We start from the raw sequence: 25,456 nt of genomic DNA on the forward strand, positions 1-25,456 counted from the left end.
ACGCCCATGAACGAATAATAAAAAAAAATCCTCCTTAGATACAGTGCTGGAGGACTGGAGGATAGTAAATGTTACACCCCATTCAAAAAAGGGGAGAGGGATAAACCTGACAATTACAGGCCAGTCAGCCTAACGGGAAACTTTGAGAGACAATCATCCGGGACAAAATTAATTGGCACTTCAAAAAGAATAGACTAATAAATGAAAGTCAGCATGGATTTGCTAAAGGAAAATCATGTTTGACTAATGTGATTGAGTTCTTTGATGAAGTATCAGGGAAGATTGATGAGGGTAGTGCGGCTGATGTTGTGCATATGGACTTTCAAAAGGCATTTGTTAAAGTAACACATAATAGACTTGTTAGCAAAATTCAAGCCCATGGGATTAAAGGGACAGTGGCAGCATGGATACAAAATTGGCTAAGGGACAGAAAGCAGAGAGTAGTGATGAATGGTTGTTTTTCTGACTGGAGGGAAGTATACAGTGGTGTTCCCCAGGGGTCAGTATTAGGACCATTGCTCTTTTTGATATATATTAATGACCTGGACTTGGGTATACAGGGTATAATTTCAAAGTTTGCAGATGACACAAAACTCGGAAATGTAGTAAACAATGTGGAGGATAGTAACAGACTTCAGGAGGACATGGACAGACTGGTGGAATGGGCAGACACATGGCAGATGAAATTTAATGCAGAGAAGTGTGAAGTGATATATTTTGGTAGGAAGAATGAGGAGAGGCAATATAAACTAAATGGTACAGTTTTAAAGAGGGTGCAGGAACAGAGAGACCTGGGGGTGCACATACACAAATCTTTGAAGGTGGCAGCACAAGTTGAGAAGACTGTTAAAAATGCATATGGGATCCTGGGCTTTATTAATAGAGGCAGAGAGTACAAAAGCAAGGAAGTTATGCTAAACCTTTATAAAACACTGGTTCGGCCTCAGCTGGAGTACTGTGTTCAATTCTGGGCACCACACTTTTGGAAGGATGTCAAGGCCTTAGAGAGTGTGCAGAAGAGATTTACTAGAATGGTGTTAGGGATGAGGGACTTCAGTTATGTGGAGAGACTGGAGAAGCTGGGATTGTTCTCCTTAGAACAGAGAAGGTTAAGGGGAGATCTAATAGAGTTGTTCAAAATCATGAACGGTTTTGATAGAATAAATAAGGAGAAACTGTTTCCAGTGGCAGAAGGGTCGGTAACCAGAGGACACAGATTTAAGGTGATCGGCAAAAGAGCCAGAGGCGACATGAGGAAACATTTTTTTACGCAGCGAGGGGTAATGATCTGGAATGCACTGCCTGAAAGGGCGGTGGAAGCAGATTCATTAGTAACTTTCAAAAGAGATTTGGATAAATACTTGAAGGAAAATAATTTACAGGGCAGGGGAATGGGACTTGTTGGATAGCTCTTTCCAAGAGCCGGCACTGGCACAATGGGCCGCATGGCCTCTCCTCCAGTCCTGTTCCTACAATGACACTATAATATTTCATAGGCGAGAAATAGCACATCATTCTTAAACCTGCAGTGCTTATAAATTATTCATCTGTTGTCCATTCTATGGATGTGATTCTCAAATCACACTTTCATACTTATGATTGTCAAAATATTCATGTAATTTTTAATATGTAACATTTATCTATTAGACCATCAGAACATAAGAAATAGGAGCAGGAGTAGGCCAATCGGCCCCTCGAGCCTGCTCCGCCATTCAATAAGATCATGGCTGATCTAATTCTAACCTCAAATCTAAATTCACGTCCAATTTCCTGCCCGCTCCCCGTAACCCCTAATTCCCTTTACTTCCAGGAAACTGTCTATTTCTGTTTTAAACTTATTTAATGATGTAGCTTCCACAGCTTCCTGGAGCAGCAAATTCCACAGACCTACTACCCTCTGAGTGAAGAAGTTTCTCCTCATCTCAGTTTTGAAAGAGCAGCCCCTTATTCTAAGATCATGCCCCCTAGTTCTAGTTTCACCCACCCTTGGGAACATCCTTACCGCATCCACCCAATCAAGCCCCTTCACAATCTTATATGTTTCAATAAGATCGCCTCTCATTCTTCTGAACTCCAATGAGTAGAGTCCCAATCTACTCAACCTCTCCTCATATGTCCGCCCCCTCATCCCCGGGATTAACCGAGTGAACCTTCTTTGTACTGCCTCGAGAGCAAGTATGTCTTTTCTTAAGTATGGAGACCAAAACTGTATGCAGTATTCCAGGTGCGGTCTCACCAATACCCTATATAACTGCAGCAATACCTCCCTGTTTTTATATTCTATCCCCCTAGCAATAAAAGCCAACATTCCGTTGGCCTTCTTGATCACCTGCTGCACCTGCATACTAACTTTTTGATTTTCTTGCACGAGGACCCCCAGATCCCTTTGTACTGCAGTACTTTCTAGTTTCTCACCATTAAGATAATAACTTGCTCTCTGATTTTTCCTGCCAAAGTGCATAACCTCACATTTTCCAATATAGTATTGCATCTGCCAAATCTCCGCCCACTCACCCAGCCTGTCTATATCCCCTTGTAGGTTTTTTATGTCCTCCTCACTCTCTACTTTCCCTTCCATCTTTGTATCATCTGCAAACTTTGATATGTTACACTCGGTCCCCTCCTCCAAATCGTTAATATAGATTGTAAAGAGTTGGGGACCCAGCACCGACCCCTGCGGAACACCACTGGCTACTGGTTGCCAGTCCGAGAATGAACCATTTATCCCAACTCTCTGCTTCCTGTTAGATAACCAATCCTCCACCCATGCCAGAATATTACCCCCAATCCAGTGATTCTTTATCTTGAGCAATAATCTTTTATGTGGCACCTTGTCGAATGCCTTCTGGAAGTCCAAATACACTACGTCCACTGGTTCCCCTTTATCCACCCTGTACGTTATGTCCTCAAAGAACTCAAGCAAATTTGTCAGACATGACTTCCCCTTCGTAAAGCCATGCTGACTTTGTCCTATTAAATTATGTTTATCCAAATGTTCCGCTACTGTCTCCTTAATAATAGACTCCAAAATTTTACCCACCACAGATGTTAGGCTAACTGGTCTATAATTTCCAGCCTTCTGCCTACTACCCTTTTTAAATAAGGGTGTTGCATTAGCAGTTTTCCAGTCTGCCGGGACCTTTGCCGAGTCCAGAGAATTTTGGAAAATTATTACCAAAGCATCCACAATCCCCACTGCCACTTCCCTCAAGACCCTAGGATGTAAGCCATCAGGTCCAGGGGATTTATCCGCCTTGAGTCCCATTAATTTACTGAGTACCAATTCCTTAGTGATTTTAATCGTATTTAGCTCCTCCCCCCAGAGCCCCCTGTTTGTCCAGTGTTGGGATATTCTTAGTGTCCTCTACCGTAAAGACTGAAACAAAATATTTGTTCAGCATTTTTGCCATCTCCATGTTTCCCACCATTAATTTCCGCGTCTCATCCTCTAAGGGACCTACGTTTGCCTTAGCCACCCTTTTTCTTTTTATATAACTATAGAAACTCTTGCTATCTATTTTTATATTTTTTGCTAATTTATTTTCATAATCTATCTTCCCTTTCTTAATCAATCCTTTCGTTACTTTTTGGTGTCTTTCGAAGACTTCCCAATCTTCTATCCTCCCACTAAGTTTGTCTACCTTATATGTCCTTGTTTTTAGTCGGATACTATCCTTAATTTCTTTGCTTAGCCACGGATGGCTGTCATTTCTTTTACACCCTTTTTTCCTCAGTGGAATATTTTTTTTTGAAAGTTGTAAAATAACTCCTTAAATCTGGGATTCTTGCTGGGAGGGCAGGCATAATCTGTCTCAAAGGCTCTTTGACAAACTGCTGTGGTGAACAAGGTACCTCTAAGGGAGATGCACCACTGACCAATTGTCCTCGTCTTATTTTCCATGTTTGAACCTCTCCAATCAGGTTTTCGCCCCTGCCACAACACTGAGACGGCCCTTATCAAAGTCACAAATGACATCCTCTGTGACTTTGACTGCGGTGCACTGTCCCTCCTTATCCTTCTCGACCTGTCTGCAGCCTTGAACACGGTTGACCACACCATCCTCCTCTCCTCCATTGTCCAGCTGAGTGGAACTACCCTCGCCTGGTTCCATTCTCATCTATCCAGTCATAGCCAGAAAATCTCCTGCAATGGCTTCTGTTCCTGCCCTCGCACCGTTACCTCTGGAGTCCCCCAAGGATCTATCCTTGGCCCCCTCCCGTTTCTCATCTACATGCTGCCCCTCAGTGACGTCGTCCGAAAACACGACATCAGATTCCACATGTACGCTGATGCCACCCAGCTCTACCCCACCACCACCTCTCTCGACCCCTCCACTGCCTCTGTGTTGTCAACCGTTTGTCTGACATCAAGTACTGGATAAGCAGAAATTTCTTCCAATTAAACATTTGCAAGACCAAAGCCCTCGTCTTCATCCCCGCCACAAACTCCGTACGCTAGCCACAATTCCATCCCCCTTCCTGGCCAAAGTCTCAGGCTGAACCAAATTGTTTACAACCTCTGCATTGTATTTGATGATGAGCTGAGCTTCCGACCCCATATCCTTTCCATCACCAAGACCGCCTAGTTGCATCAACGTAATATTTTTTTTACGGGCGTCGCTGGCAAGGCCGGCATTTATTGCCCAACCCTAATTGCCCTTGAGAAGGTGGTGGTGAGCCGCCTTCTTGCGAGATTTTTTTTTACAACTGAGTGGCTTGCTAGGCCATTTCAGAGGGCAATTAAGAATCAACCACATTGCTGTGGGTCTGGAGTCACATATAGGCCAGACCGGGTAAGGGCAGCAGGCTTCCTTCCCTAAAGGACATTAGTGAACCAGATGGGTTTTTACGACAATCCGGTAGTTTCATGGCCATCATTACTGATACTAGTATTTTAATTCCAGATTTTTATTTATTTATTTAATTAATTGAATTTAAATTCGCCAGCTGCCGTGGCAGGATTTGAACTCATGACTCTGGATTTTAGTCCAGGCCTCTGGATTACTAGCCCAGTAACATAACCACTATGCTACCGGTCCATCTGCGCCCCTGCCTCAGCCAATCTGCGGCTGAAACTATTATCAATGCTTTTGTTACCTCTAGACTTGACTATTCTAATGTCTCCGAGCCGGCCTCCCATCTTCCACCCTCCATAAGCTTGAGCTCATCTGCATCCTAACACGTATCAAGTCCCTTTCACCTATCATCCCTTTGCACGCTGACCTACATTGGTTCCAGGTCCACCCACACCTCAAATTTAAAATTCTCATCCTTGAGTTCAAATCCCTCCATGGCCTCGCTCCTCCCCATCTCTGTGACCTCCTCCAGCCCTCTAACCCTCTGAGAACTCTGTGTTCCTCCAACTCTGGCCTCTTGTGCATCCCCGACTTTCTTTGCTCCACTATTGACGGCCGTGCCTTCAGCTGTCCAGGCCCAAAGCTCTGGATTTCTCTCCCTAAACCTCTCCACCTCTCTCTCCTCCTTTAAGATGATGCTTAAAACCGACCTCTTTGGCTAAGCTTTTGGTCACCTGTCCCAATATCACCCTCTTTGGCTTAGCGTCAATTTTTTTTCTGATTCGAATCATAGAAAGGTTACAGCACAGAAGGAGATCATTCGGCCCATCGAGTCCACGCCGGCTCTATGCAAGAGCAATCCAGCTAAGCCCACATCCCCGCCCTATCCCTGTAGCCCTGCAAATTTTTTTCCTTTCAAGTGCTTTTCCAGTTCCCTTTTGAAGGCTGTGATTGATTGAATCTGCCTCCACCACCCCTTCGGGCAGTGCATTCCAGATCCTAACCACTCGCTGTGTAAAAATGTTTTTCCTCATGTCACCTTTGGTTCTTTTGCCAATCACCTTAAATCTATGTCCTCTGGTCCTTGACCCTTCTGCCAATGAGAACAGTTTCTCTCTATCTACTCTGTTTAGACCCTTCATGATTTTGAATACCTCTATCAAATCTCCTCGCAACCGTCTCTGCTCCAAGGAGAACAACCTCAGCTGCTCCAGTCTAACAATGTAACTAAAGTCCCTCATTCCTGGAATCATTCTAGTAAATCTCTTCTGCACCCTTTCTAAGGCCTTCACATCTTTCCTGAAGTGCAGTGCCCAGAACTGGACACAGTACTCCAGTTGTGGCCGAACCAGTGTTTTATAAAGGTTCGTCATGACTTCCATACTTTTGTACTCTATGCCTCTATTTATAAAGCCCAGGATCCTGTATGCTTTTTTAACCACTTTCTCAAGCTGCCCTGCCACCTTCAAAGATTTGTGCATATATACCCCCAAATCTCTTTGTTCCTGTATCCCTTTTAGAGTTGTGACCTCTAGTTTTTATTGCCTCTCCTCATTCTTCCTTATACTTGCCATAGAGGGAGTGCAACGAAGGTTCACCAGACCGATTTCTGGGATGGCGGAATTGTCGTATGAGGAGTGATTGAGTAGACTAGGCCTGTACTCTCTAGAGTTTAGAAGAATGAGAGGTGATCTCATTGAAACATATAAGACTCTGAGAGGGCTTGACAGGTTAGATGCTGAGAGGCTGCTTCCTCTGGCTGGAGAGTCCAGAACGAGGGGGCACTCTCAGGATAAGGGGTCAGCCATTTAAGACTGAGATGAGGAGAAATTTCTTCACTCAGGTGGTTATAAATCTTTGGAATTCTCTACCCCAGAGGGCTGAGGAGGCTCAGTTACTGAGTACATTCAAAACAGATATCAATAGATTTTTAGATATTAAATGCATCAAGGGATATGGGGATAGTGCAGAAAAATGGCATTGAGGTAGAAGATCAGCCATGATCTTGTAGAATGACGGAGCAGGCTCGAGGGGCTTTATGGCCTACTCCTGTTCCTATTTTTTTTTATTCGTTCATTGGGATGTGGGTGTGGCTGGCAAGGCCAACATTTATTGCCCATCCCTAATTGCCCTTGAGAAGGTGGTGGTGAGCCGCCTTCTTGAACCGCTGCAGTCCATGTGGTGAAGGTTCTACAACAGTGCCCTTGTCCTTCTAGGTGGTAGAGGTCGCGGGTTTGGGAGGTGCTGTCGAAGAAGCCTTGGCTAGTTGCTGCAGTGCATCCTGTGGATGATACACACTGCAGCCACGGTGCGCCGACGGTGAAGGGAGTGAATGTTTATGGTGGTGGATGGGGTGCCAATCAAGCTGGCTGCTTTGTCCTGGATGGTGTTGAGCTTCTAGGGTGTTGTTGGAGCTGCACTCATCCAGGCAAGTGGAGAGTATTCCATCACACTCCTGACTTGTGCCTTGTAGATGGTGGAAAGGCTTTGGGGAGTCAGGAGGTGAGTCACTCGCTGCAGAATACCCAACCTCTGACCTACTCTTGTAGCCACAGTATTTATGTGGCTGGTTCAGTTAAGTTTCTGGTCAATGGTGACCCCCAGGATGTTGATGGTGGGGGATTCGGTGATGGTAATGCCGTTGAATGTCAATGGGAGGTGGTTAGACTCTCTATTGTTGGAGATGGTCATTACCTGGCACTTGTCTGGCACGAATGTTACGTGCCACTTATCAGTCCAAGCCTCGATGTTGTCCAGGTCTTGCTGCATGCGGGCATGGACTGCTTCATTATCTGAGGGGTTGTGAATGGAACTGAACACTGTGCAATCGTCAGCGAACATTTCTGACCTTATGATGGAGTGAAAGTCACTGATGAAGCCGCTGAAGATGGTTGGGCCTAGGACTCTGCCCTGAGGAACTCCTGCAGCAATGCCCTGGGGCTGTGATGATTGGCCTCTAACAACCACTACTATCTTGCTTTGTACCAAGTATGACTCCAGCCACTGGAGAGTTTTCCCCCGATTCCCATTGACTTTAATTTTACTCGGGCTCCTTGGTGCCACACTTGGTCAAATGTTGCCTTGATGTCAAGAGCAGTCACTCTCACCTCACCTCTGGAATTCAGCTCTTTTGTCCATGTTTGGACCAAGGTTGTAATGAGGTCTGGAGCCGAGTGGTCCTGGCGGAACCCAAACTGAGCATCGGTGAGCAGGTTATTGGTGAGTAAGTGCTGCTTTATAGCACTGTCGATGACACCTTCCATCACTTTGCTGATGATTGAGAGTAGTCTGATGTGGCGGTAATTGACCGGATTGGATTTGTCCTGCTTTCTGTGGACAGGACACACCTGGGCAATTTTCCACATTGTTGGGTAGATGCCAGTGTTGTAGCTGTACTGGAACAGTTTGGCTAGAGGCGCGGCTAGTTCTGGAGCACAAGTCTTCAGCACGACAGCCGTGATGCCGTCGGAGCCTTTTTTGTATCCAGTGCACTCAGCCGTTTCTTGATATCACGTGGAGTGAATCGAATTGGCTGAAGACTGGCTTCTGTGGTGGTGGGGATATCGGGAGGAGGCTGAGGTGGATTATCCACTCGGCACTTCTGGCTGAAGATGGTTGCAAACGCTTCACCCTTGTCTTTTGCACTCACGTGCTGGACTCCGCCATCATTGAGGATGGGGATGTTTGCAGAGCCTCCTCCTCCCATTAGTTGTTTAATTGTCCATCACCATTCACGACTGGATGTGGCAGGACTGCAGAGCTTTGATCTGATCCGTTGGTTGTGGAATCGCTTAGCTCTGTCTATAGCATGTTGCTTCTGCTGTTTAGCATGCATGTAGTCCTGTGTTGTAGCTTCACCAGGTTGGCACCTCACTTTTCAGTAAGCCTGGTGCTGCTCCGGACATGCTCTTCTACACTCCTCATTGAACCAGGGTTGATCCCCTGGCTTGTTGGTAATGGTAGAATGAGGAATATGCTGAGCCATGAGGTTACAGATTGTGCTGGAATACAATTCTGCTGCTGCTGATGGCCCACAGTGCCTCATGGATGCCCAGTTTTGAGCTGCTAGATCTGTTCTGAATCTATCCCATTTTGCACGGTGGTAGTGCCACACAACACATTGGATGGTGTCCTCAGCGTGAAGACGAGACTTTGTCTCCACAAGGACTGTGCGGTGGTCACTCCTACCAATACTGTCATGGACAGATAGAATCATAGAATCATAGAAGTTACAACATGGAAACAGGCCCTTCGGCCCAACATGTCCATGTCGCCCAGTTTATACCACTACGCTAGTCCCAATTGCCTGCACTTGGCCCATATCCCTCGATACCCATCTTCCCCATGTAACTGTCCAAATGCTTTTTAAAAGACAAAATTGTACCCGCCTCGACTACTGCCTCTGGCAGCTCGTTCCAGACACTCACCACCCTTTGAGTGAAAAAATTGCCCCTCTGGATCCTTTTGTATCTCTCCCCTCTCACCTTAAATCTGTGCCCCCTCGTTATAGACTCCCCTACCTTTGGGAAAAGATTTTGACTATCGACCTTATCTATGCCCCTCATTATTTTATAGACTTCTATAAGATCACCCCTTAACCTCCTACTCTCCAGGGAATAAAGTCCCAGTCTGTCTAACCTCTCCCTGTAAGTCAAACCATCAAGTCCCGGTAGCATCCTAGTAAATCTTTTCTGCACTCTTTCTAGTTTAATAATATCCTTTCTATAATAGGGTGACCAGAACTGTACACAGTACTCCAAGTGTGGCCTCACCAATGCCCTGTACAACTTCAACAAGACATCCCAACTCCTGCATTCAATGTTCTGACCAATGAAACCAAGCATGCTGAATGCCTTCTTCACCACCCTATCCACCTGTGACTCCACTTTCAAGGAGCTATGAATCTGTACTCCTAGATCTCTTTGTTCTATAACTCTCCCCAACGCCCTACCATTAACGGAGTAGGTCCTGGCCCGATTCGATCTACCAAAATGCATCACCTCACATTTATCTAAATTAAACTCCATCTGCCATTCATCGGCCCACTGGCCCAATTTATCAAGATCCCGTTGCAATCCTAGATAACCTTCTTCACTGTCCACAATGCCACCAATCTTGGTGTCATCTGCAAACTTACTAACCATGCCTCCTAAATTCTCATCCAAATCATTAATATAAATAACAAATAACAGCGGACCCAGCACCGATCCCTGAGGCACACCGCTGGACACAGGCATCCAGTTTGAAAAACAACCCTCGACAACCACCCTCTGTCTTCTGTCGTCAAGCCAATTTTGTATCCAATTGGCTACCTCACCTTGGATCCCATGAGATTTAACCTTATGTAACAACCTACCATGCGGTACCTTGTCAAATGCTTTGCTGAAGTCCATGTAGACCACGTCTACTGCACAGCCCTCATCTATCTTCTTGGTTACCCCTTCAAAAAACTCAATCAAATTCGTGAGACATGATTTTCCTCTCACAAAACCATGCTGACTGTTCCTAATTAGTCCCTGCCTCTCCAAATGCCTGTAGATTCTGTCCCTCAGAATACCCTCTAACAACTTACCCACTACAGATGTCAGGCTCACTGGTCTGTAGTTCCCAGGCTTTTCCCTGCCGCCCTTCTTAAACAAAGGCACAACATTTGCTACCCTCCAATCTTCAGGCACCTCACCTGTAGCGGTGGATGATTCAAATATCTCTGCTAGGGGACCCGCAATTTCCTCCCTAACCTCCCATAACGTCCTGGGATACATTTCATCAGGTCCCGGAGATTTATCTACCTTGATGCGCGTTAAGACTTCCAGCACCTCCCTCTCTGTAATATGTACACTCCTCAAGACATCACTATTTATTTCCCCAAGTTCCCTAACATCCATGCCTTTCTCAACCGTAAATACCGATGTGAAATATTCATTCAGGATCTCACCCATCTCTTGTGGTTCCGCACATAGATGACCTTGTTGATCCTTAAGAGGCCCTACTCTCTCCCTAGTTACCCTTTTGCCCTTTATGTATTTGTAGAAGCTCTTTGGATTCACCTTTGCCTGATCTGCCAAAGCAATCTCATATCCCCTTTTTGCCCTCCTGATTTCTCTCTTAACTCTACTCCGGCAATCTCTATACTCTTCAAGGGATCCACTTGATCCCAGCTGCCTATGCATGTCATATGCCTCCTTCTTATTTTTGACTAGTGCCTCAATCTCCCGAGTCATCCAAGGTTCCCTACTTCTACCAGCCTTGCCCTTCACTTTATAAGGAATGTGCTTACCCTGAACCCTGGTTAACACACTTTTGAAAGCCTCCCACTTACCAGACGTCCCTTTGCCTGCCAACAGACTCTCCCAATCAACTTCTGAAAGTTCCTGTCTAATACCATCAAAATTGGCCTTTCCCCAATTTAGAATTTTAACTTTTGGGCCAGACCTATCCTTCTCCATAGCTATCTTAAAACTAATGGAATTATGATCACTGGTCCCAAAGTGATCCCTCACTAACACTTCTGTCACCTGCCCTTCCTTATTTCCAAAGAGGAGGTCAAGTTTTGCCCCCTCTCTAGTCGGGCCATCCACATACTGAATGAGAAATTCCTCCTGAATACACTCAACAAATTTCTCTCCATCCAAGCCCCTAATGCTATGGCTGTCCCAGTCAATGTTGGGAAAGTTAAAGTCCCCTACTATTACCACCCTATTTTTCTTGCAGCTGTCTGTAATCTCCTTACATATTTGCTCCTCAATTTCCCGTTGACTATTTGGGGGTCTGTAGTACAATCCTATCAAAGTGATCTCTCCCTTCTTATTTTTCAGTTCTACCCATATGGACTCAGTGGGCGAACCCTCGGATATATCCCCTCTCACTACTGCCGTGATGTTCTCCCTAATCAAGAACGCAACTCCCCCTCCTCTCTTACCTCCTGCTCTATCTTTCCTATAGCATCTGTACCCTGGAACATTGAGCTGCCAGTCCTGCCCCTCCCTTAGCCATGTTTCAGTAATAGCTATAACATCCCAGTCCCATGTACCCATCCATGCCCTGAGTTCATCTGCCTTGCCCATCAGACTTCTTGCATTGGATCTGTGATGAGCAGATTGGTGAGGACGAGGTCAAGTAGGTTTTTCCCTCGTGTTGGTTCGCTCACCACCTGCCACAGGCCCAGTCTGGCAGCTACGTCCTTCAGGACTCGGCCAGCTCGGTCAGTAGTGGTGCTACCGAGCCACTGTTGGTGATGGACATTGAAGCCCCCCACCCAGAGTACATTTTGTACCCTTGCTACCCTCAATGCTTCCTCCAAGTGGTGTTCAAAATGGAGGAGGACTGATTCATCAGCTGAGGGAGGATGGTAGGTGGTAATCAGCAGGAGGTTTCCTTGCCCATGTTTGACCTGATGCCATGAGATTTCATGGGGTCCGGAGTCAATATTGAGGACTCCTAGGGCCACTCCCTCCTGACTGTATGTCACTGTACCGCCACCTCTGGTGGGTCTGTCCTGCCGGTGGGACAGGACATACCCAGGGATAGTGATAGAAGAGTCTGGGATGTTGGCTGAAAGGTATGATTCTGTGAGTATGACTATGTCATATATGTTCTTATGTTCCTACCGAAATGTATCACTTCGCATTTTTCTGCCTTAAATTTCATCTGCCACGTGTCTGCCCATGTCACCAGCCTGTCTATATCCTCCTGAAGTCGATCACTATTTTCCTCACTGTTTACTACCCTTCCAAGTTTTGAGTCATCTGCAAATTTTGAAATTAAGCCCTGTACACCCAAGTCCAAGTCATTAATATATATCAAGAAAAGCACTGACCCCTGGGGAACACTAATGCACACCTCCCTCCAGTCCAAAAAACAATCGTTCACCACTACCCTGTTTCCTGTCCCTTAGCCAATTCTGTATCCATGTTGCTACTGCCCCCTTTATTCCATGGGCCGCAATGTTGATGATAAGCCTATCATGCGGCACTTTATCAAACACCTTCTGAAAGTCCATATACACCACATCAACTGCATTGCCCTCATCTACCCTCTCTGTTACCTCATCAAAAAACTATCAAGTTAGTTAAACACGATTTGCCTTTAACAAATCCATGCTGGCTTTCCCTAATCAATCCACCCTCATCCAAGTGACTGTTAATTCTGTCCTGGATTATCGTTTCTAAAAGTTTCCCCACCACTGAGGTTAAACTGACTGGCTTGTAGTTGCTGGGTTTATCCTTACACCCTTTTTGAACAAGGGTGTAACATTTGCAATTCTTCAGTCACCACCCCTGTATCTACATATGTTTGGAAGATTATGGCCTGTACGTCTGCAATTTCCACCCTTATTTCCCTCAGCAACCTAGGATGCATCTCATCCGGACCAGGTGACTTATCTTCTTTATGTACAGCTAGCCTTTCAAATACCTCTTCTTTATCAATTTTTAGCCCATCCAGTATCTCAACTATATCTTCCTTTACTGAGACTGTGGTAGCATCTTCTTCCTTGGCAAAGACAGATGCAAAGTACTCATTTAGTACCTCAGCCATCTCCTCTGCCTGCATGAGTAGATCTCCTTTACGGTCCCTAATAAATTATGGTGACCCTGGAGGCTCACCACCACCTTCTCAAGGGTAATTACAGATGGGCAATAAATGCTGGCCTTGCCAGCGATGCCCACATCCCATGAACCAATTAAAAAAAAAATTGGCCCCGCCCCTCCTCTTACTACCCGTTTACTGTTTACATGCCTTCGAAGACTTTTGGATTCCCTTTTATGTTGGCCACCAGTTTATTCTCATACTCTCTCTTTGCCCCTCTTATTTCCTTTTTCACTTCCACTCTCAACTTTCTATATTTTGCCTGGTTCTCACTTGTGTTATCAACCTGACATCTGTCATACGCCCCATTTTTTCCATTTCATCTTACTCTCTATCTCTTTTGTCATCCAGGGAGCTCTGGCTTTAATTGCCCTACCTTCCTCCCTCGTGGGAATGCACCTAGACTGTACCCAAACCATCTCCTCCTTAAAGGCCACCCATTGTTCAATTACAGCTTTGCCTGCCAATCTTTGATTCCAATTTACCCGGGCCAGATCTTTTCTCATCCCATTGAAATTGGTCCTCCTCCAATTGAGTATTTTTACTTTAGAGTGGTCCATGTCCTTTTCCATGGCTATTCTAAAGCTTATGATACTATGATCGCTGCTCCCTAAATGCTCTCCCACTGACACTTGCTGCACTTGGCCCACCTCATTCCCTGGAACCAATGCCAGAAACGTACTGGTTAAGAAAGTTCTCCAGAACACATTTCAAAAATTTCTCCCCCTCCTTGCTCCTTGTGTTGTCATTGTTATCCCAGTCTATATTAATATAGTTGAAGTCGCCAGTTATCACTACTGTATAGCTTTTGCACCTCTCTGTAACTTCCCTGCAAATTTGCTCCTCTATATCCTTCCCACTAGTTGGTGGCCTATAGAATACACCCAGTAGTGTAATGGCATCTCTTTTATTTCTTAACTCTAACCAAATAGATTCTGTCCTTGACCCCCTCGAGGACATCCTCTCTCTCCAGCACTGCAATATTCTCCTTCATCAATACTGCCATCCCCTCCTCCTTTCTTCCCTTCCCTCGCTTTCCTGAACACCTTGTATCCAGGAATATTTAGTACCCAATCCTGCCCTTTTTTGAGCCAGGTCTCCGTTATCGCTACGACATCGTATTCCCATGTGGCTATTTGCGCCTGCAGCTCACCAACCTTGTTTACCACGCTTCGTACGTTTATACACGCGCACTGTAAACCAGTCTTAGACTTTCTTTTACTCTCTCTTTGTCTGCTGGGTGGCTCGTTTCTCAGCCGGCGCAGACAGGATGGGCCGAATGGCCTCCTTCTGTGCCATAAATTTTCCATGATTCTATGATCCCACCTAATACTGTACTATTATTTGCTTTAATGCTATTTTTCTCCCCCGATCCTTTGTGCCCCTTGTTTCTCCTTTCCATTGCTACATCCTGTTGCCCACCACCCCCCTGCCAAATTAGTTTAAACCCCCCCCCCCACAGCATTGGCGAACCTCCCCACGAGGACATTGGTCCCAGCTCCGTTGAGGTGTAACCCGTCCGGCCTGTACAGGTCCCACCTCCCCCAGAACTGGTCCCAATGCCCTAGGAATCTAAAGCCCTCCCTCCTGTACCATCTCTCCAACCATGCATTCATCTGCTCTATCCTCCTATTTCTATTCTCACTCGCGCGTGGCACCAGGAATAATCCGGAGATTACTACCTTTGAGGTCCTGCTTCTTAATCTCTTTCCTAACTCCTTAAAATCTGCCTGCAGGACCTCATCCCTCTTTCAACTTATGTCGTTGGTACCAATATGGACCACGACCTCTGTCTGTTCACCCTCCCCCTCCCCCCCAGAATGTTCTGTAGCCGCTCAGTGACATCCTTGACCCTGGCACCAGGGAGGCAACATACCATCCCGCGGCCGCAGAAACGCCTGTCTGCTCCCCTAACTATAGAGTCCCCTATCACTATCGCTCTCCTGACCTTTCTCCTCCCTCCCTGTACAGCTGAGCTACCCATGGTACAGTGGACTTGGCTCTGGCTGCACTCCGCAGAGGAACCCTCTCCCGCACCAGTATTCAGAACTGATTAGGATTCAGGATTAACCTCCTGTGAAACGCCTTGGTATGTTTTATTACGTTAAAGGCACTATATAAATACAAGTTATTGCTGTAGTCTGTGCAGAAATGTGGAATCTCCTTAGCCAGCATATCTCAGATTGGGAACAGAGGTGACTGGAGGTTCAAACCTGTGTCTTCCCATTCTACAGCTCTCAGTGTTGGTGTTCCTGTTCTCAGAAGACAATAACGACTGAAGGTAACAATTCAACATGTATAACACTCAACTCATTAGGGGCACGGGATAAGGATGCTGTCACTAAGTGTTACTCCTCTTGACTGCCTTTATTGTACAATGCCTGAGAGCCTGGAAATCGAACAGAGTCACTGAGACTGTCTCTGTTCGACACCCCTGACGAGCATAAGAGCAAATCTCTTTCACTGCTTTTTGTGTTAAATTTTGGTGAGGGTATTTATCCTCTAACACCGCCCCGCCTCCCAATCTGATTTTGCTGGGACTTACCACTTGTGGTCAAAACGGCAAATGGGAGGCCGACTCTCAGGCTCCCACTGATGCCTCGAGCTACCATGAGAAGGCATTTAAGAGGAGCAGGGCTTATAGGATTAAAATATGAGGACAGGTTGCATCAACTTGGATTGTATTCCCTTGAGTTTAGAAGGTTGAGGGGTGATCTAATCGAGGTATTTAAAATGAAAAAAGGAATCGATAGTAGATACAGACAAGTTATTTCCTCTGGTTGAGGGAGTCCAGAACAAAGGGGCACAGTCTTAAAATTAGAGCTTGGCCATTTAGGAGTGAAAGCAGCAAGCACTTTTTCAAACAACGGGTAGTGGAAATCTGGAGTTCTCTCCGCCAAAAAGCTGCGAATGCTGGGGGTCAATTGAAATTTTCAAGACTGACAGCAACAGATTTTTATTAGGTAAAGGTATCAAGAATTATGGATAAAAGGCGGGTAAATGGAGTTGAGGTACAGATCATCTATGATCTAATTGATTGGCGGAACAGGCTCGAGGGGCTCAAGTCTGGCGCAAGGAACATTCGCGCCAGACAAGTGCCAGTCAATGACCATCTCCAACAAGAGAGAGTCTAACCACCTCCCCTTGACATTCAACGGCATTACCATCGCCGAATCCCCCACCATCAACATCCTGGGGGTCACCATTGACCAGAAACTTAACTGGACCAGCCACACAAATACTGTGGCTACAAGAGCAGGTCAGAGGCTGGGTATTCTGTGGCGAGTGACTCACCTCCTGACTCCCCAAAGCCTTTCCACCATCTACAAGGCACAAGTCAGGAGTGTGATGGAATACTCTCCACTTGCCTGAATGAGTGTAGCTTCAATAACACTCAAGAAGCTCAACACCATCCAGGACAAAGCAGCCCGCTTGATTGGCACCCCATCCACCACCCTAAACATTCACTCCCTTCACCACCGGCGCACTGTGGCTGCGGTGTGCACCATCCACAGGATGCACTGCAGCAACTCGCCAAGGCTTCTTCGACAGCACCTCCCAAACCCGCAACCTCTACCACCTAGAAGGACAAGGGCAGCAGGCACATGGGAACGCCATCATCTGCACGTTCCCCTCCAAGTCACACACCATCCTGACTTGGAAATATATCGCCGCTCCTGCATCGTCGCTGGGTCAAAATCCTGGAACTCCCTACCTAACAGCACTGTGGGAGAACCGTCACCACACGGACTGCATGGTTCGAGAAGGCGGCTCACCACCACCTTCTCAAGGGCAATTAGGGATGGGCAATAAATGCTGGCCTCGCCAACGACGTCCACATCCCATGAACGAATAAAAAAAAATGGCCTATTCCTGTTCCAATGTTCCCACATAATGCAGGTCTTAGCGGAGTGGGGGGAATGAACCCGTGTCTTACTATTCTGTGGTGGCATGCGCTGATATTTCAGTACACTGCACCCAGAACAGGAACTGAAATGGAATTAATCATCACATGTATTTTCTTTCTCTCATTTTTTATAATTATGTAATGATCTGGAATGCACTGCCTGAAAGGGAGATGGAAGCAGATTCAATAATAACTTTCAAAAGGGAATTGGATGAATACTTGAAGAGGGAAAAATTTGCAGGGATATGGGGAAAGAGTAGGGGGAGTGGGACTAATTGGAAAGCTCTTCCAAAGAGCCAGCACAGGCATGATGGGCCGAATGGCTTCCTTCCGTGCTGTATCATTCAATGATTCTGCCTCTTGATCACTGAATTTAGGGCAGCATCCATGTCTCTTCTACAGTTTGTGCAAACTCTTTCTCTGGGAGTGCAATGGTTACGTTACTGGACTAGTAATCTAGAGAACGTGAGTTCAAACCCACCATGGCAGTTTGAGAATTTGAATCCAGTTTAAAAAAATATCTGGTGTCGTTTAAAGTGATCACGAAGTTTTCGGATTGTCGTAAAACCCTAATGTCCTTTCACTAATTCACTAAAGTCCTTTGGGTTGGAAATCTGCCGTCCTTACCCAGTCTGTATGTGACTCCAATCCCACACCAATATGGTTGACATTTAACTGCTCTTTGCAGTGGCCGAGTGCACTGTTTTTCAAACTTTTTTTTCTCATGACCCAGTGGAAGAAAAACACTTACCCCAGGGACCCAAAACAATAATATCTTCTGACTGGAGTTTCATAAAATCACAATAAAGAGCAATGCACGCTCGCTTTAACCACCGGACGCTCCCTTTAACCACCGCACGCTCCCTTTAACCACCGCACGCTCCCTTGAACCACCGCACGCTCACGTTAATCACCTCACGCTCGCTTTAACCACCGCACGCTCCCTTCAACCACCTCACGCTCCCTTTAACCACCTCACGCTCCCTTTAACCACCGCACGCTCACGTTAACCACCGCACGCTCCCTTTAACCACCTCACGCTCCCTTTAACCACCGCACGCTCCCTTCAACCACCTCACGCTCCCTTCAACCACCTCACGCTCCCTTTAACCACCGCACGCTCACGTTAACCACCGCACGCTCGCTTTAACCACCTCACGCTCCCTTTAACCACCGCACGCTCGCTTTAACCACCGCACGCTCCCTTTAACCACCTCACGCTCCCTTTAACCACCTCACGCTCGCTTTAACCACCTTACGCTCCCTTTAACCACCTCACGCTCCCTTTAACCACCGCACGCTCACGTTAACCACCTCACGCTCGCTTTAACCACCGCACGCTCCCTTTAACCACCTCACGCTCCCTTTAACCACCGCACGCTCACGTTAACCACCGCACGCTCGCTTTAACCACCGCACGCTCCCTTTAACCACCTCACGCTCCCTTTAACCACCTCACGCTCGCTTTAACCACCTCACGCTCTCTTTAACCACCTCACGCTCTCTTTAACCACCTCACGCTCACGTTAACCACCTCACGCTCGCTTTAACCACCTCACGCTCGCTTTAACCACCTCACGCTCCCTTTAACCACCGCACGCTCACGTTAACCACCGCACGCTCACGTTAACCACCGCACGCTCCTCGCTTTAACCACCGCACGCTCACGTTAACCACCGCACGCTCGCTTTAACCACCTCACGCTCACGTTAACCACCGCACGCTCGCTTTAACCACCGCACGCTCCTCGCTTTAACCACCGCACGCTCACGTTAACCACCGCACGCTCCCTTTAACCACCGCACGCTCACGTTAACCACCTCACGCTCGCTTTAACCACCGCACGCTCGCTTTAACCACCGCACGCTCACGTTAACCACCGCACGCTCGCTTTAACCACCGCACGCTCCTCGCTTTAACCACCGCACGCTCACGTTAACCACCGCACGCTCGCTTTAACCACCGCACGCTCACGTTAACCACCGCACGCTCGCTTTAACCACCGCACGCTCGCTTTAACCACCGCACGCTCCTCGCTTTAACCACCGCACGCTCACGTTAACCACCGCACGCTCGCTTTAACCACCGCACGCTCCTCGCTTTAACCACCGCACGCTCACGTTAACCACCGCACGCTCGCTTTAACCACCTCACGCTCCCTTTAACCACCGCACGCTCGCTTTAACCACCTCACGCTCGCTTTAACCACCGCACGCTCACGTTAACCACCGCACGCTCACGTTAACCACCGCACGCTCCCTTTAACCACCTCACGCTCCCTTTAACCACCTCACGCTCACGTTAACCACCGCACGCTCACGTTAACCACCGCACGCTCGCTTTAACCACCTCACGCTCCCTTTAACCACCTCACGCTCCCTTTAACCACCTCACGCTCCCGTTAACCACCTCACGCTCACTTTAACCACCTCACGCTCCCTTTAACCACCTCACGCTCCCATTAACCACCACAAGCTCGCTTTAACCACCTCACGCTCGCTTTAACCACCTCACGCTCCCTTTAACCACCTCACGCTCCCTTTAACCACCTCACGCTCGCTTTAACCACCTCACGCTCGCTTTAACCACCTCACGCTCCCTTTAACCACCTCACGCTCGCTTTAACCACCTCACGCTCCCTTTAACCACCTCACGCTCCCTTTAACCACCTCACGCTCCCTTTAACCACCTCACGCTCCCTTTAACCACCTCACGCTCCCTTTAACCACCTCACGCTCCCTTTAACCACCTCACGCTCGCTTTAACCACCTCACGCTCGCTTTAACCACCGCACGCTCACGTTAACCACCGCACGCTCCCTTTAACCACCTCACGCTCACGTTAACCACCTCACGCTCACTTTAACCACCGCACGCTCCCTTTAACCACCTCACGCTCCCTTTAACCACCTCACGCTCCCTTTAACCACCTCACGCTCCCGTTAACCACCTCACGCTCACTTTAACCACCTCACGCTCCCTTTAACCACCTCACGCTCCCATTAACCACCACAAGCTCGCTTTAACCACCTCACGCTCGCTTTAACCACCTCACGCTCCCTTTAACCACCTCACGCTCCCTTTAACCACCTCACGCTCGCTTTAACCACCTCACGCTCGCTTTAACCACCTCACGCTCCCTTTAACCACCTCACGCTCGCTTTAACCACCTCACGCTCCCTTTAACCACCTCACGCTCCCTTTAACCACCTCACGCTCCCTTTAACCACCTCACGCTCCCTTTAACCACCTCACGCTCCCTTCAACCACCTCACGCTCCCTTCAACCACCTCACGCTCGCGATAACCACCTCACGCTCCCTTTAACCACCTCACGCTCCCTTTAACCACCTCACGCTCCCTTCAACCACCTCACGCTCCCTTTAACCACCTCACGCTCCCTTCAACCACCACACGCTCGCTTTAACCACCTCACGCTCGCTTTAACCACCTCACGCTCCCTTTAACCACCTCACGCTCCCTTTAACCACCTCACGCTCGCTTTAACCACCTCACGCTCGCTTTAACCACCTCACGCTCCCTTTAACCACCTCACGCTCCCTTTAACCACCTCACGCTCCCTTTAACCACCTCACGCTCGCTTTAACCACCTCACGCTCGCTTTAACCACCTCACGCTCCCTTTAACCACCTCACGCGCCCTTTAACCACCTCACGCTCCCTTTAACCACCTCACGCTCCCTTTAACCACCTCACGCTCGCTTTAACCACCTCACGCTCCCTTTAACCACCTCACGCTCCCTTCAACCACCTCACGCTCCCTTCAACTAACTCACGCTCGCTTTAACCACCTCACGCTCGCTTTAACCACCTCACGCTCGCTTTAACCACCTCACGCTCACGTTAATCACCTCACGCTCGCTTTAACGAGCTGACGCTCCCTTTAACCACCTAACGCTCCCTTTAACCACCTCACGCTCCCTTTAACCACCTCACGCTCCCTTTAACCACCGCACGCTCCCTTTAACCACCTCACGCTCCCTTTAACCACCTCACGCTCGCTTTAACCACCTCACGCTCCCTTTAACCACCTCACGCTCCCTTTAACCACCTCACGCTCCCTTTAACCACCGCACGCTCCCTTTAACCACCTCACGCTCCCTTTAACCACCTCACGCTCGCTTTAACCACCGCACGCTCCCTTTAACCACCTCACGCTCCCTTTAACCACCTCACGCTCGCTTTAACCACCTCACGCTCCCTTTAACCACCTCACGCTCCCTTTAACCACCTCACGCTCCCTTTAACCACCTAACGCTCCCTTTAACCACCTCACGCTCCCTTTAACCACCTCACGCTCCCTTTAACCACCGCACGCTCCCTTTAACCACCTCACGCTCCCTTTAACCACCTCACGCTCGCTTTAACCACCTCACGCTCCCTTTAAACACCTCACGCTCCCTTTAACCACCTCACGCTCCCTTTAACCACCGCACGCTCCCTTTAACCACCTCACGCTCCCTTTAACCACCTCACGCTCGCTTTAACCACCTCACGCTCCCTTTAAACACCTCACGCTCCCTTTAACCACCGCACGCTCCCTTTAACCACCTCACGCTCCCTTTAACCACCTCACGCTCCCTTTAACCACCGCACGCTCCCTTTAACCACCTCACGCTCCCTTTAACCACCTCACGCTCCCTTTAACCACCTCACGCTCCCTTTAACCACCTCACGCTCCCTTTAACCACCTCACGCTCGCTTTAACCAACTCACGCTCACGTTAACCACCGCACGCTCCCTTTAACCACCGCACGCTCACGTTAACCACCTCACGCTCGCTTTAACCACCGCACGCTCGCTTTAACCACCGCACGCTCACGTTAACCACCGCACGCTCGCTTTAACCACCGCACGCTCCTCGCTTTAACCACCGCACGCTCACGTTAACCACCGCACGCTCACGTTAACCACCGCACGCTCGCTTTAACCACCGCACGCTCGCTTTAACCACCGCACGCTCCTCGCTTTAACCACCGCACGCTCACGTTAACCACCGCACGCTCACGTTAACCACCGCACGCTCGCTTTAACCACCGCACGCTCCTCGCTTTAACCACCGCACGCTCACGTTAACCACCGCACGCTCGCTTTAACCACCTCACGCTCCCTTTAACCACCGCACGCTCGCTTTAACCACCTCACGCTCGCTTTAACCACCGCACGCTCACGTTAACCACCGCACGCTCACGTTAACCACCGCACGCTCCCTTTAACCACCTCACGCTCCCTTTAACCACCTCACGCTCACGTTAACCACCGCACGCTCACGTTAACCACCTCACGCTCCCTTTAACCACCTCACGCTCGCTTTAACCACCTCACGCTCCCTTTAACCACCTCACGCTCCCTTTAACCACCTCACGCTCGCTTTAACCACCTCACGCTCCCTTTAACCACCTCACGCTCCCTTTAACCACCTCACGCTCCCTTTAACCACCTCACGCTCACGTTAACCACCGCACGCTCCCTTTAACCACCGCACGCTCACGTTAACCACCTCACGCTCGCTTTAACCACCGCACGCTCGCTTTAACCACCGCACGCTCACGTTAACCACCGCACGCTCCTCGCTTTAACCACCGCACGCTCACGTTAACCACCGCACGCTCACGTTAACCACCGCACGCTCGCTTTAACCACCTCACGCTCCCTTTAACCACCGCACGCTCGCTTTAACCACCTCACGCTCGCTTTAACCACCGCACGCTCACGTTAACCACCGCACGCTCACGTTAACCACCGCACGCTCCCTTTAACCACCTCACGCTCCCTTTAACCACCTCACGCTCACGTTAACCACCGCACGCTCGCTTTAACCACCTCACGCTCCCTTTAACCACCTCACGATCACGTTAACCACCTCACGCTCCCTTTAACCACCTCACGCTCCCATTAACCACCTCACGCTCACTTTAACCACCTCACGCTCCCTTAAACCACCTCACGCTCCCTTTAACCACCTCACGCTCCCATTAACCACCACACGCTCGCTTTAACCACCTCACGCTCCCTTTAACCACCTCACGCTCCCATTAACCACCACACGCTCGCTTTAACCACCTCACGCTCCCTTTAACCACCTCACGCTCACGTTAACCACCTCACGCTCCCTTTAACCACCTCACGCTCCCTTTAACCACCTCACGCTCCCTTTAACCACCTCACGCTCCCTTTAACCACCTCACGCTCCCTTTAACCACCTCACGCTCCCTTTAACCACCTCACGCTCCCTTCAACCAACTCACGCTCGCTTTAACCACCTCACGCTCGCTTTAACCACCTCACGCTCGCTTTAACCACCTCACGCTCCCTTTAACCACCTCACGCTCCCTTTAACCACCTCACGCTCCCTTTAACCACCTCACGCTCCCTTTAAACACCTCACGCTCCCTTTAACCACCTCACGCTCACTTTAACCACCTCACGCTCCCTTTAACCACCTCACGCTCACTTTAACCACCACACGCTCCCTTTAAACACCTCACGCTCCCTTTAACCACCTCACGCTCCCTTTAACCACCTCACGCTCCCTTTAACCACCTCACGCTCACTTTAACCACCACACGCTCCCTTTAAACACCTCACGCTCACTTTAACCACCTCACGCTCCCTTTAACCACCTCACGCTCCCTTTAACCACCTCACGCTCCCTTTAAACACCTCACGCTCACTTTAACCACCTCACGCTCCCTTTAACCACCTCACGCTCCCTTTAACCACCTCACGCTCCCTTTAACCACCTCACGCTCCCTTTAACCACCTCACGCTCCCTTTAAACACCTCACGCTCCCTTTAACCACCTCACGCTCCCTTTACCCACCTCACGCTCGCTTTAACCACCTCACGCTCCCTTTAACCACCTCACGCTCACTTTAACCACCTCACGCTCCCTTTAACCACCTCACGCTCGCTTTAACCACCTCACGCTCCCTTTAAACACCTCACGCTCCCTTTAACCATCTCACGCTCCCTTTAACCACCTCACGCTCCCTTTAACCACCTCACGCTCCCTTTAACCACCTCACGCTCCCTTTAAACACCTCACGCTCCCTTTAACCATCTCACGCTCACTTTAACCACCTCACGCTCCCTTTAACCACCTCACGCTCGCTTTAACCACCTCACGCTCCCTTTAACCACCTCACGCTCACTTTAACCACCTCACGCTCCCTTTAACCACCTCACGCTCCCTTTAAACACCTCACGCTCCCTTTAACCACCTCACGCTCCCTTTAACCACCTCACGCTCCCTTTAACCACCTCACGCTCCCTTTAACCACCTCACGCTCCCTTTAACCACCTCACGCTCGCTTTAACCACCTCACGCTCCCTTTAACCACCTCACGCTCACGTTAACCACCGCACGCTCCCTTTAAACACCTCACGCTCCCTTTAACCACCTCACGCTCACTTTAACCACCTCACGCTCCCTTTAAACACCTCACGCTCCCTTTAACCACCTCACGCTCCCTTTAAACACCTCACGCTCCCTTTAACCACCTCACGCTCGCTTTAACCACCTCACGCTCCCTTTAACCACCTCACGCTCACTTTAACCACCTCACGCTCCCTTTAAACACCTCACGCTCCCTTTAACCACCTCACGCTCACGTTAACCACCTCACGCTCCCTTTAACCACCTCACGCTCACTTTAACCACCTCACGCTCCCTTTAAACACCTCACGCTCCCTTTAACCACCTCACGCTCACGTTAACCACCTCACGCTCCCTTTAACCACCTCACGCTCACTTTAACCACCTCACGCTCCCTTTAAACACCTCACGCTCCCTTTAACCACCTCACGCTCACTTTAACCACCTCACGCTCCCTTTAACCACCTCACGCTCACTTTAACCACCTCACGCTCACTTTAACCACCTCACGCTCCCTTTAACCACCTCACGCTCGCTTTAACCACCTCACGCTCCCTTTAACCACCTCACGCTCCCTTTAACCACCTCACGCTCACTTTAACCACCTCACGCTCCCTTTAACCACCTCACGCTCCCTTTAACCACCTCACGCTCCCTTTAACCACCTCACGCTCACTTTAACCACCTCACGCTCCCTTTAACCATCTCACGCTCACTTTAACCACCTCACGCTCCCTTTAACCACCTCACGCTCGCTTTAACCACCTCACG

General features: G+C 48.8%; 1 long non-coding RNA gene across 1 annotated transcript in view; it reads left to right on the forward strand.

Moving 5' to 3' along the window:
• The window catches only part of LOC137299568 (uncharacterized), a 92,958-nt gene that overhangs the window by 27,362 nt on the left and 40,140 nt on the right, over window positions 1–25,456 (forward strand). Inside the window, exon 2 of the long non-coding RNA XR_010957925.1 lies at window positions 15,617–15,663. This is a non-coding gene — a long non-coding RNA (uncharacterized lncRNA). The remainder of the gene's footprint in view (window positions 1–15,616; window positions 15,664–25,456) is intronic.

Source organism: Heptranchias perlo, chromosome 2, assembly GCF_035084215.1.
Source record: "Heptranchias perlo isolate sHepPer1 chromosome 2, sHepPer1.hap1, whole genome shotgun sequence".
Lineage (NCBI taxonomy): Eukaryota > Metazoa > Chordata > Chondrichthyes > Hexanchiformes > Hexanchidae > Heptranchias > Heptranchias perlo.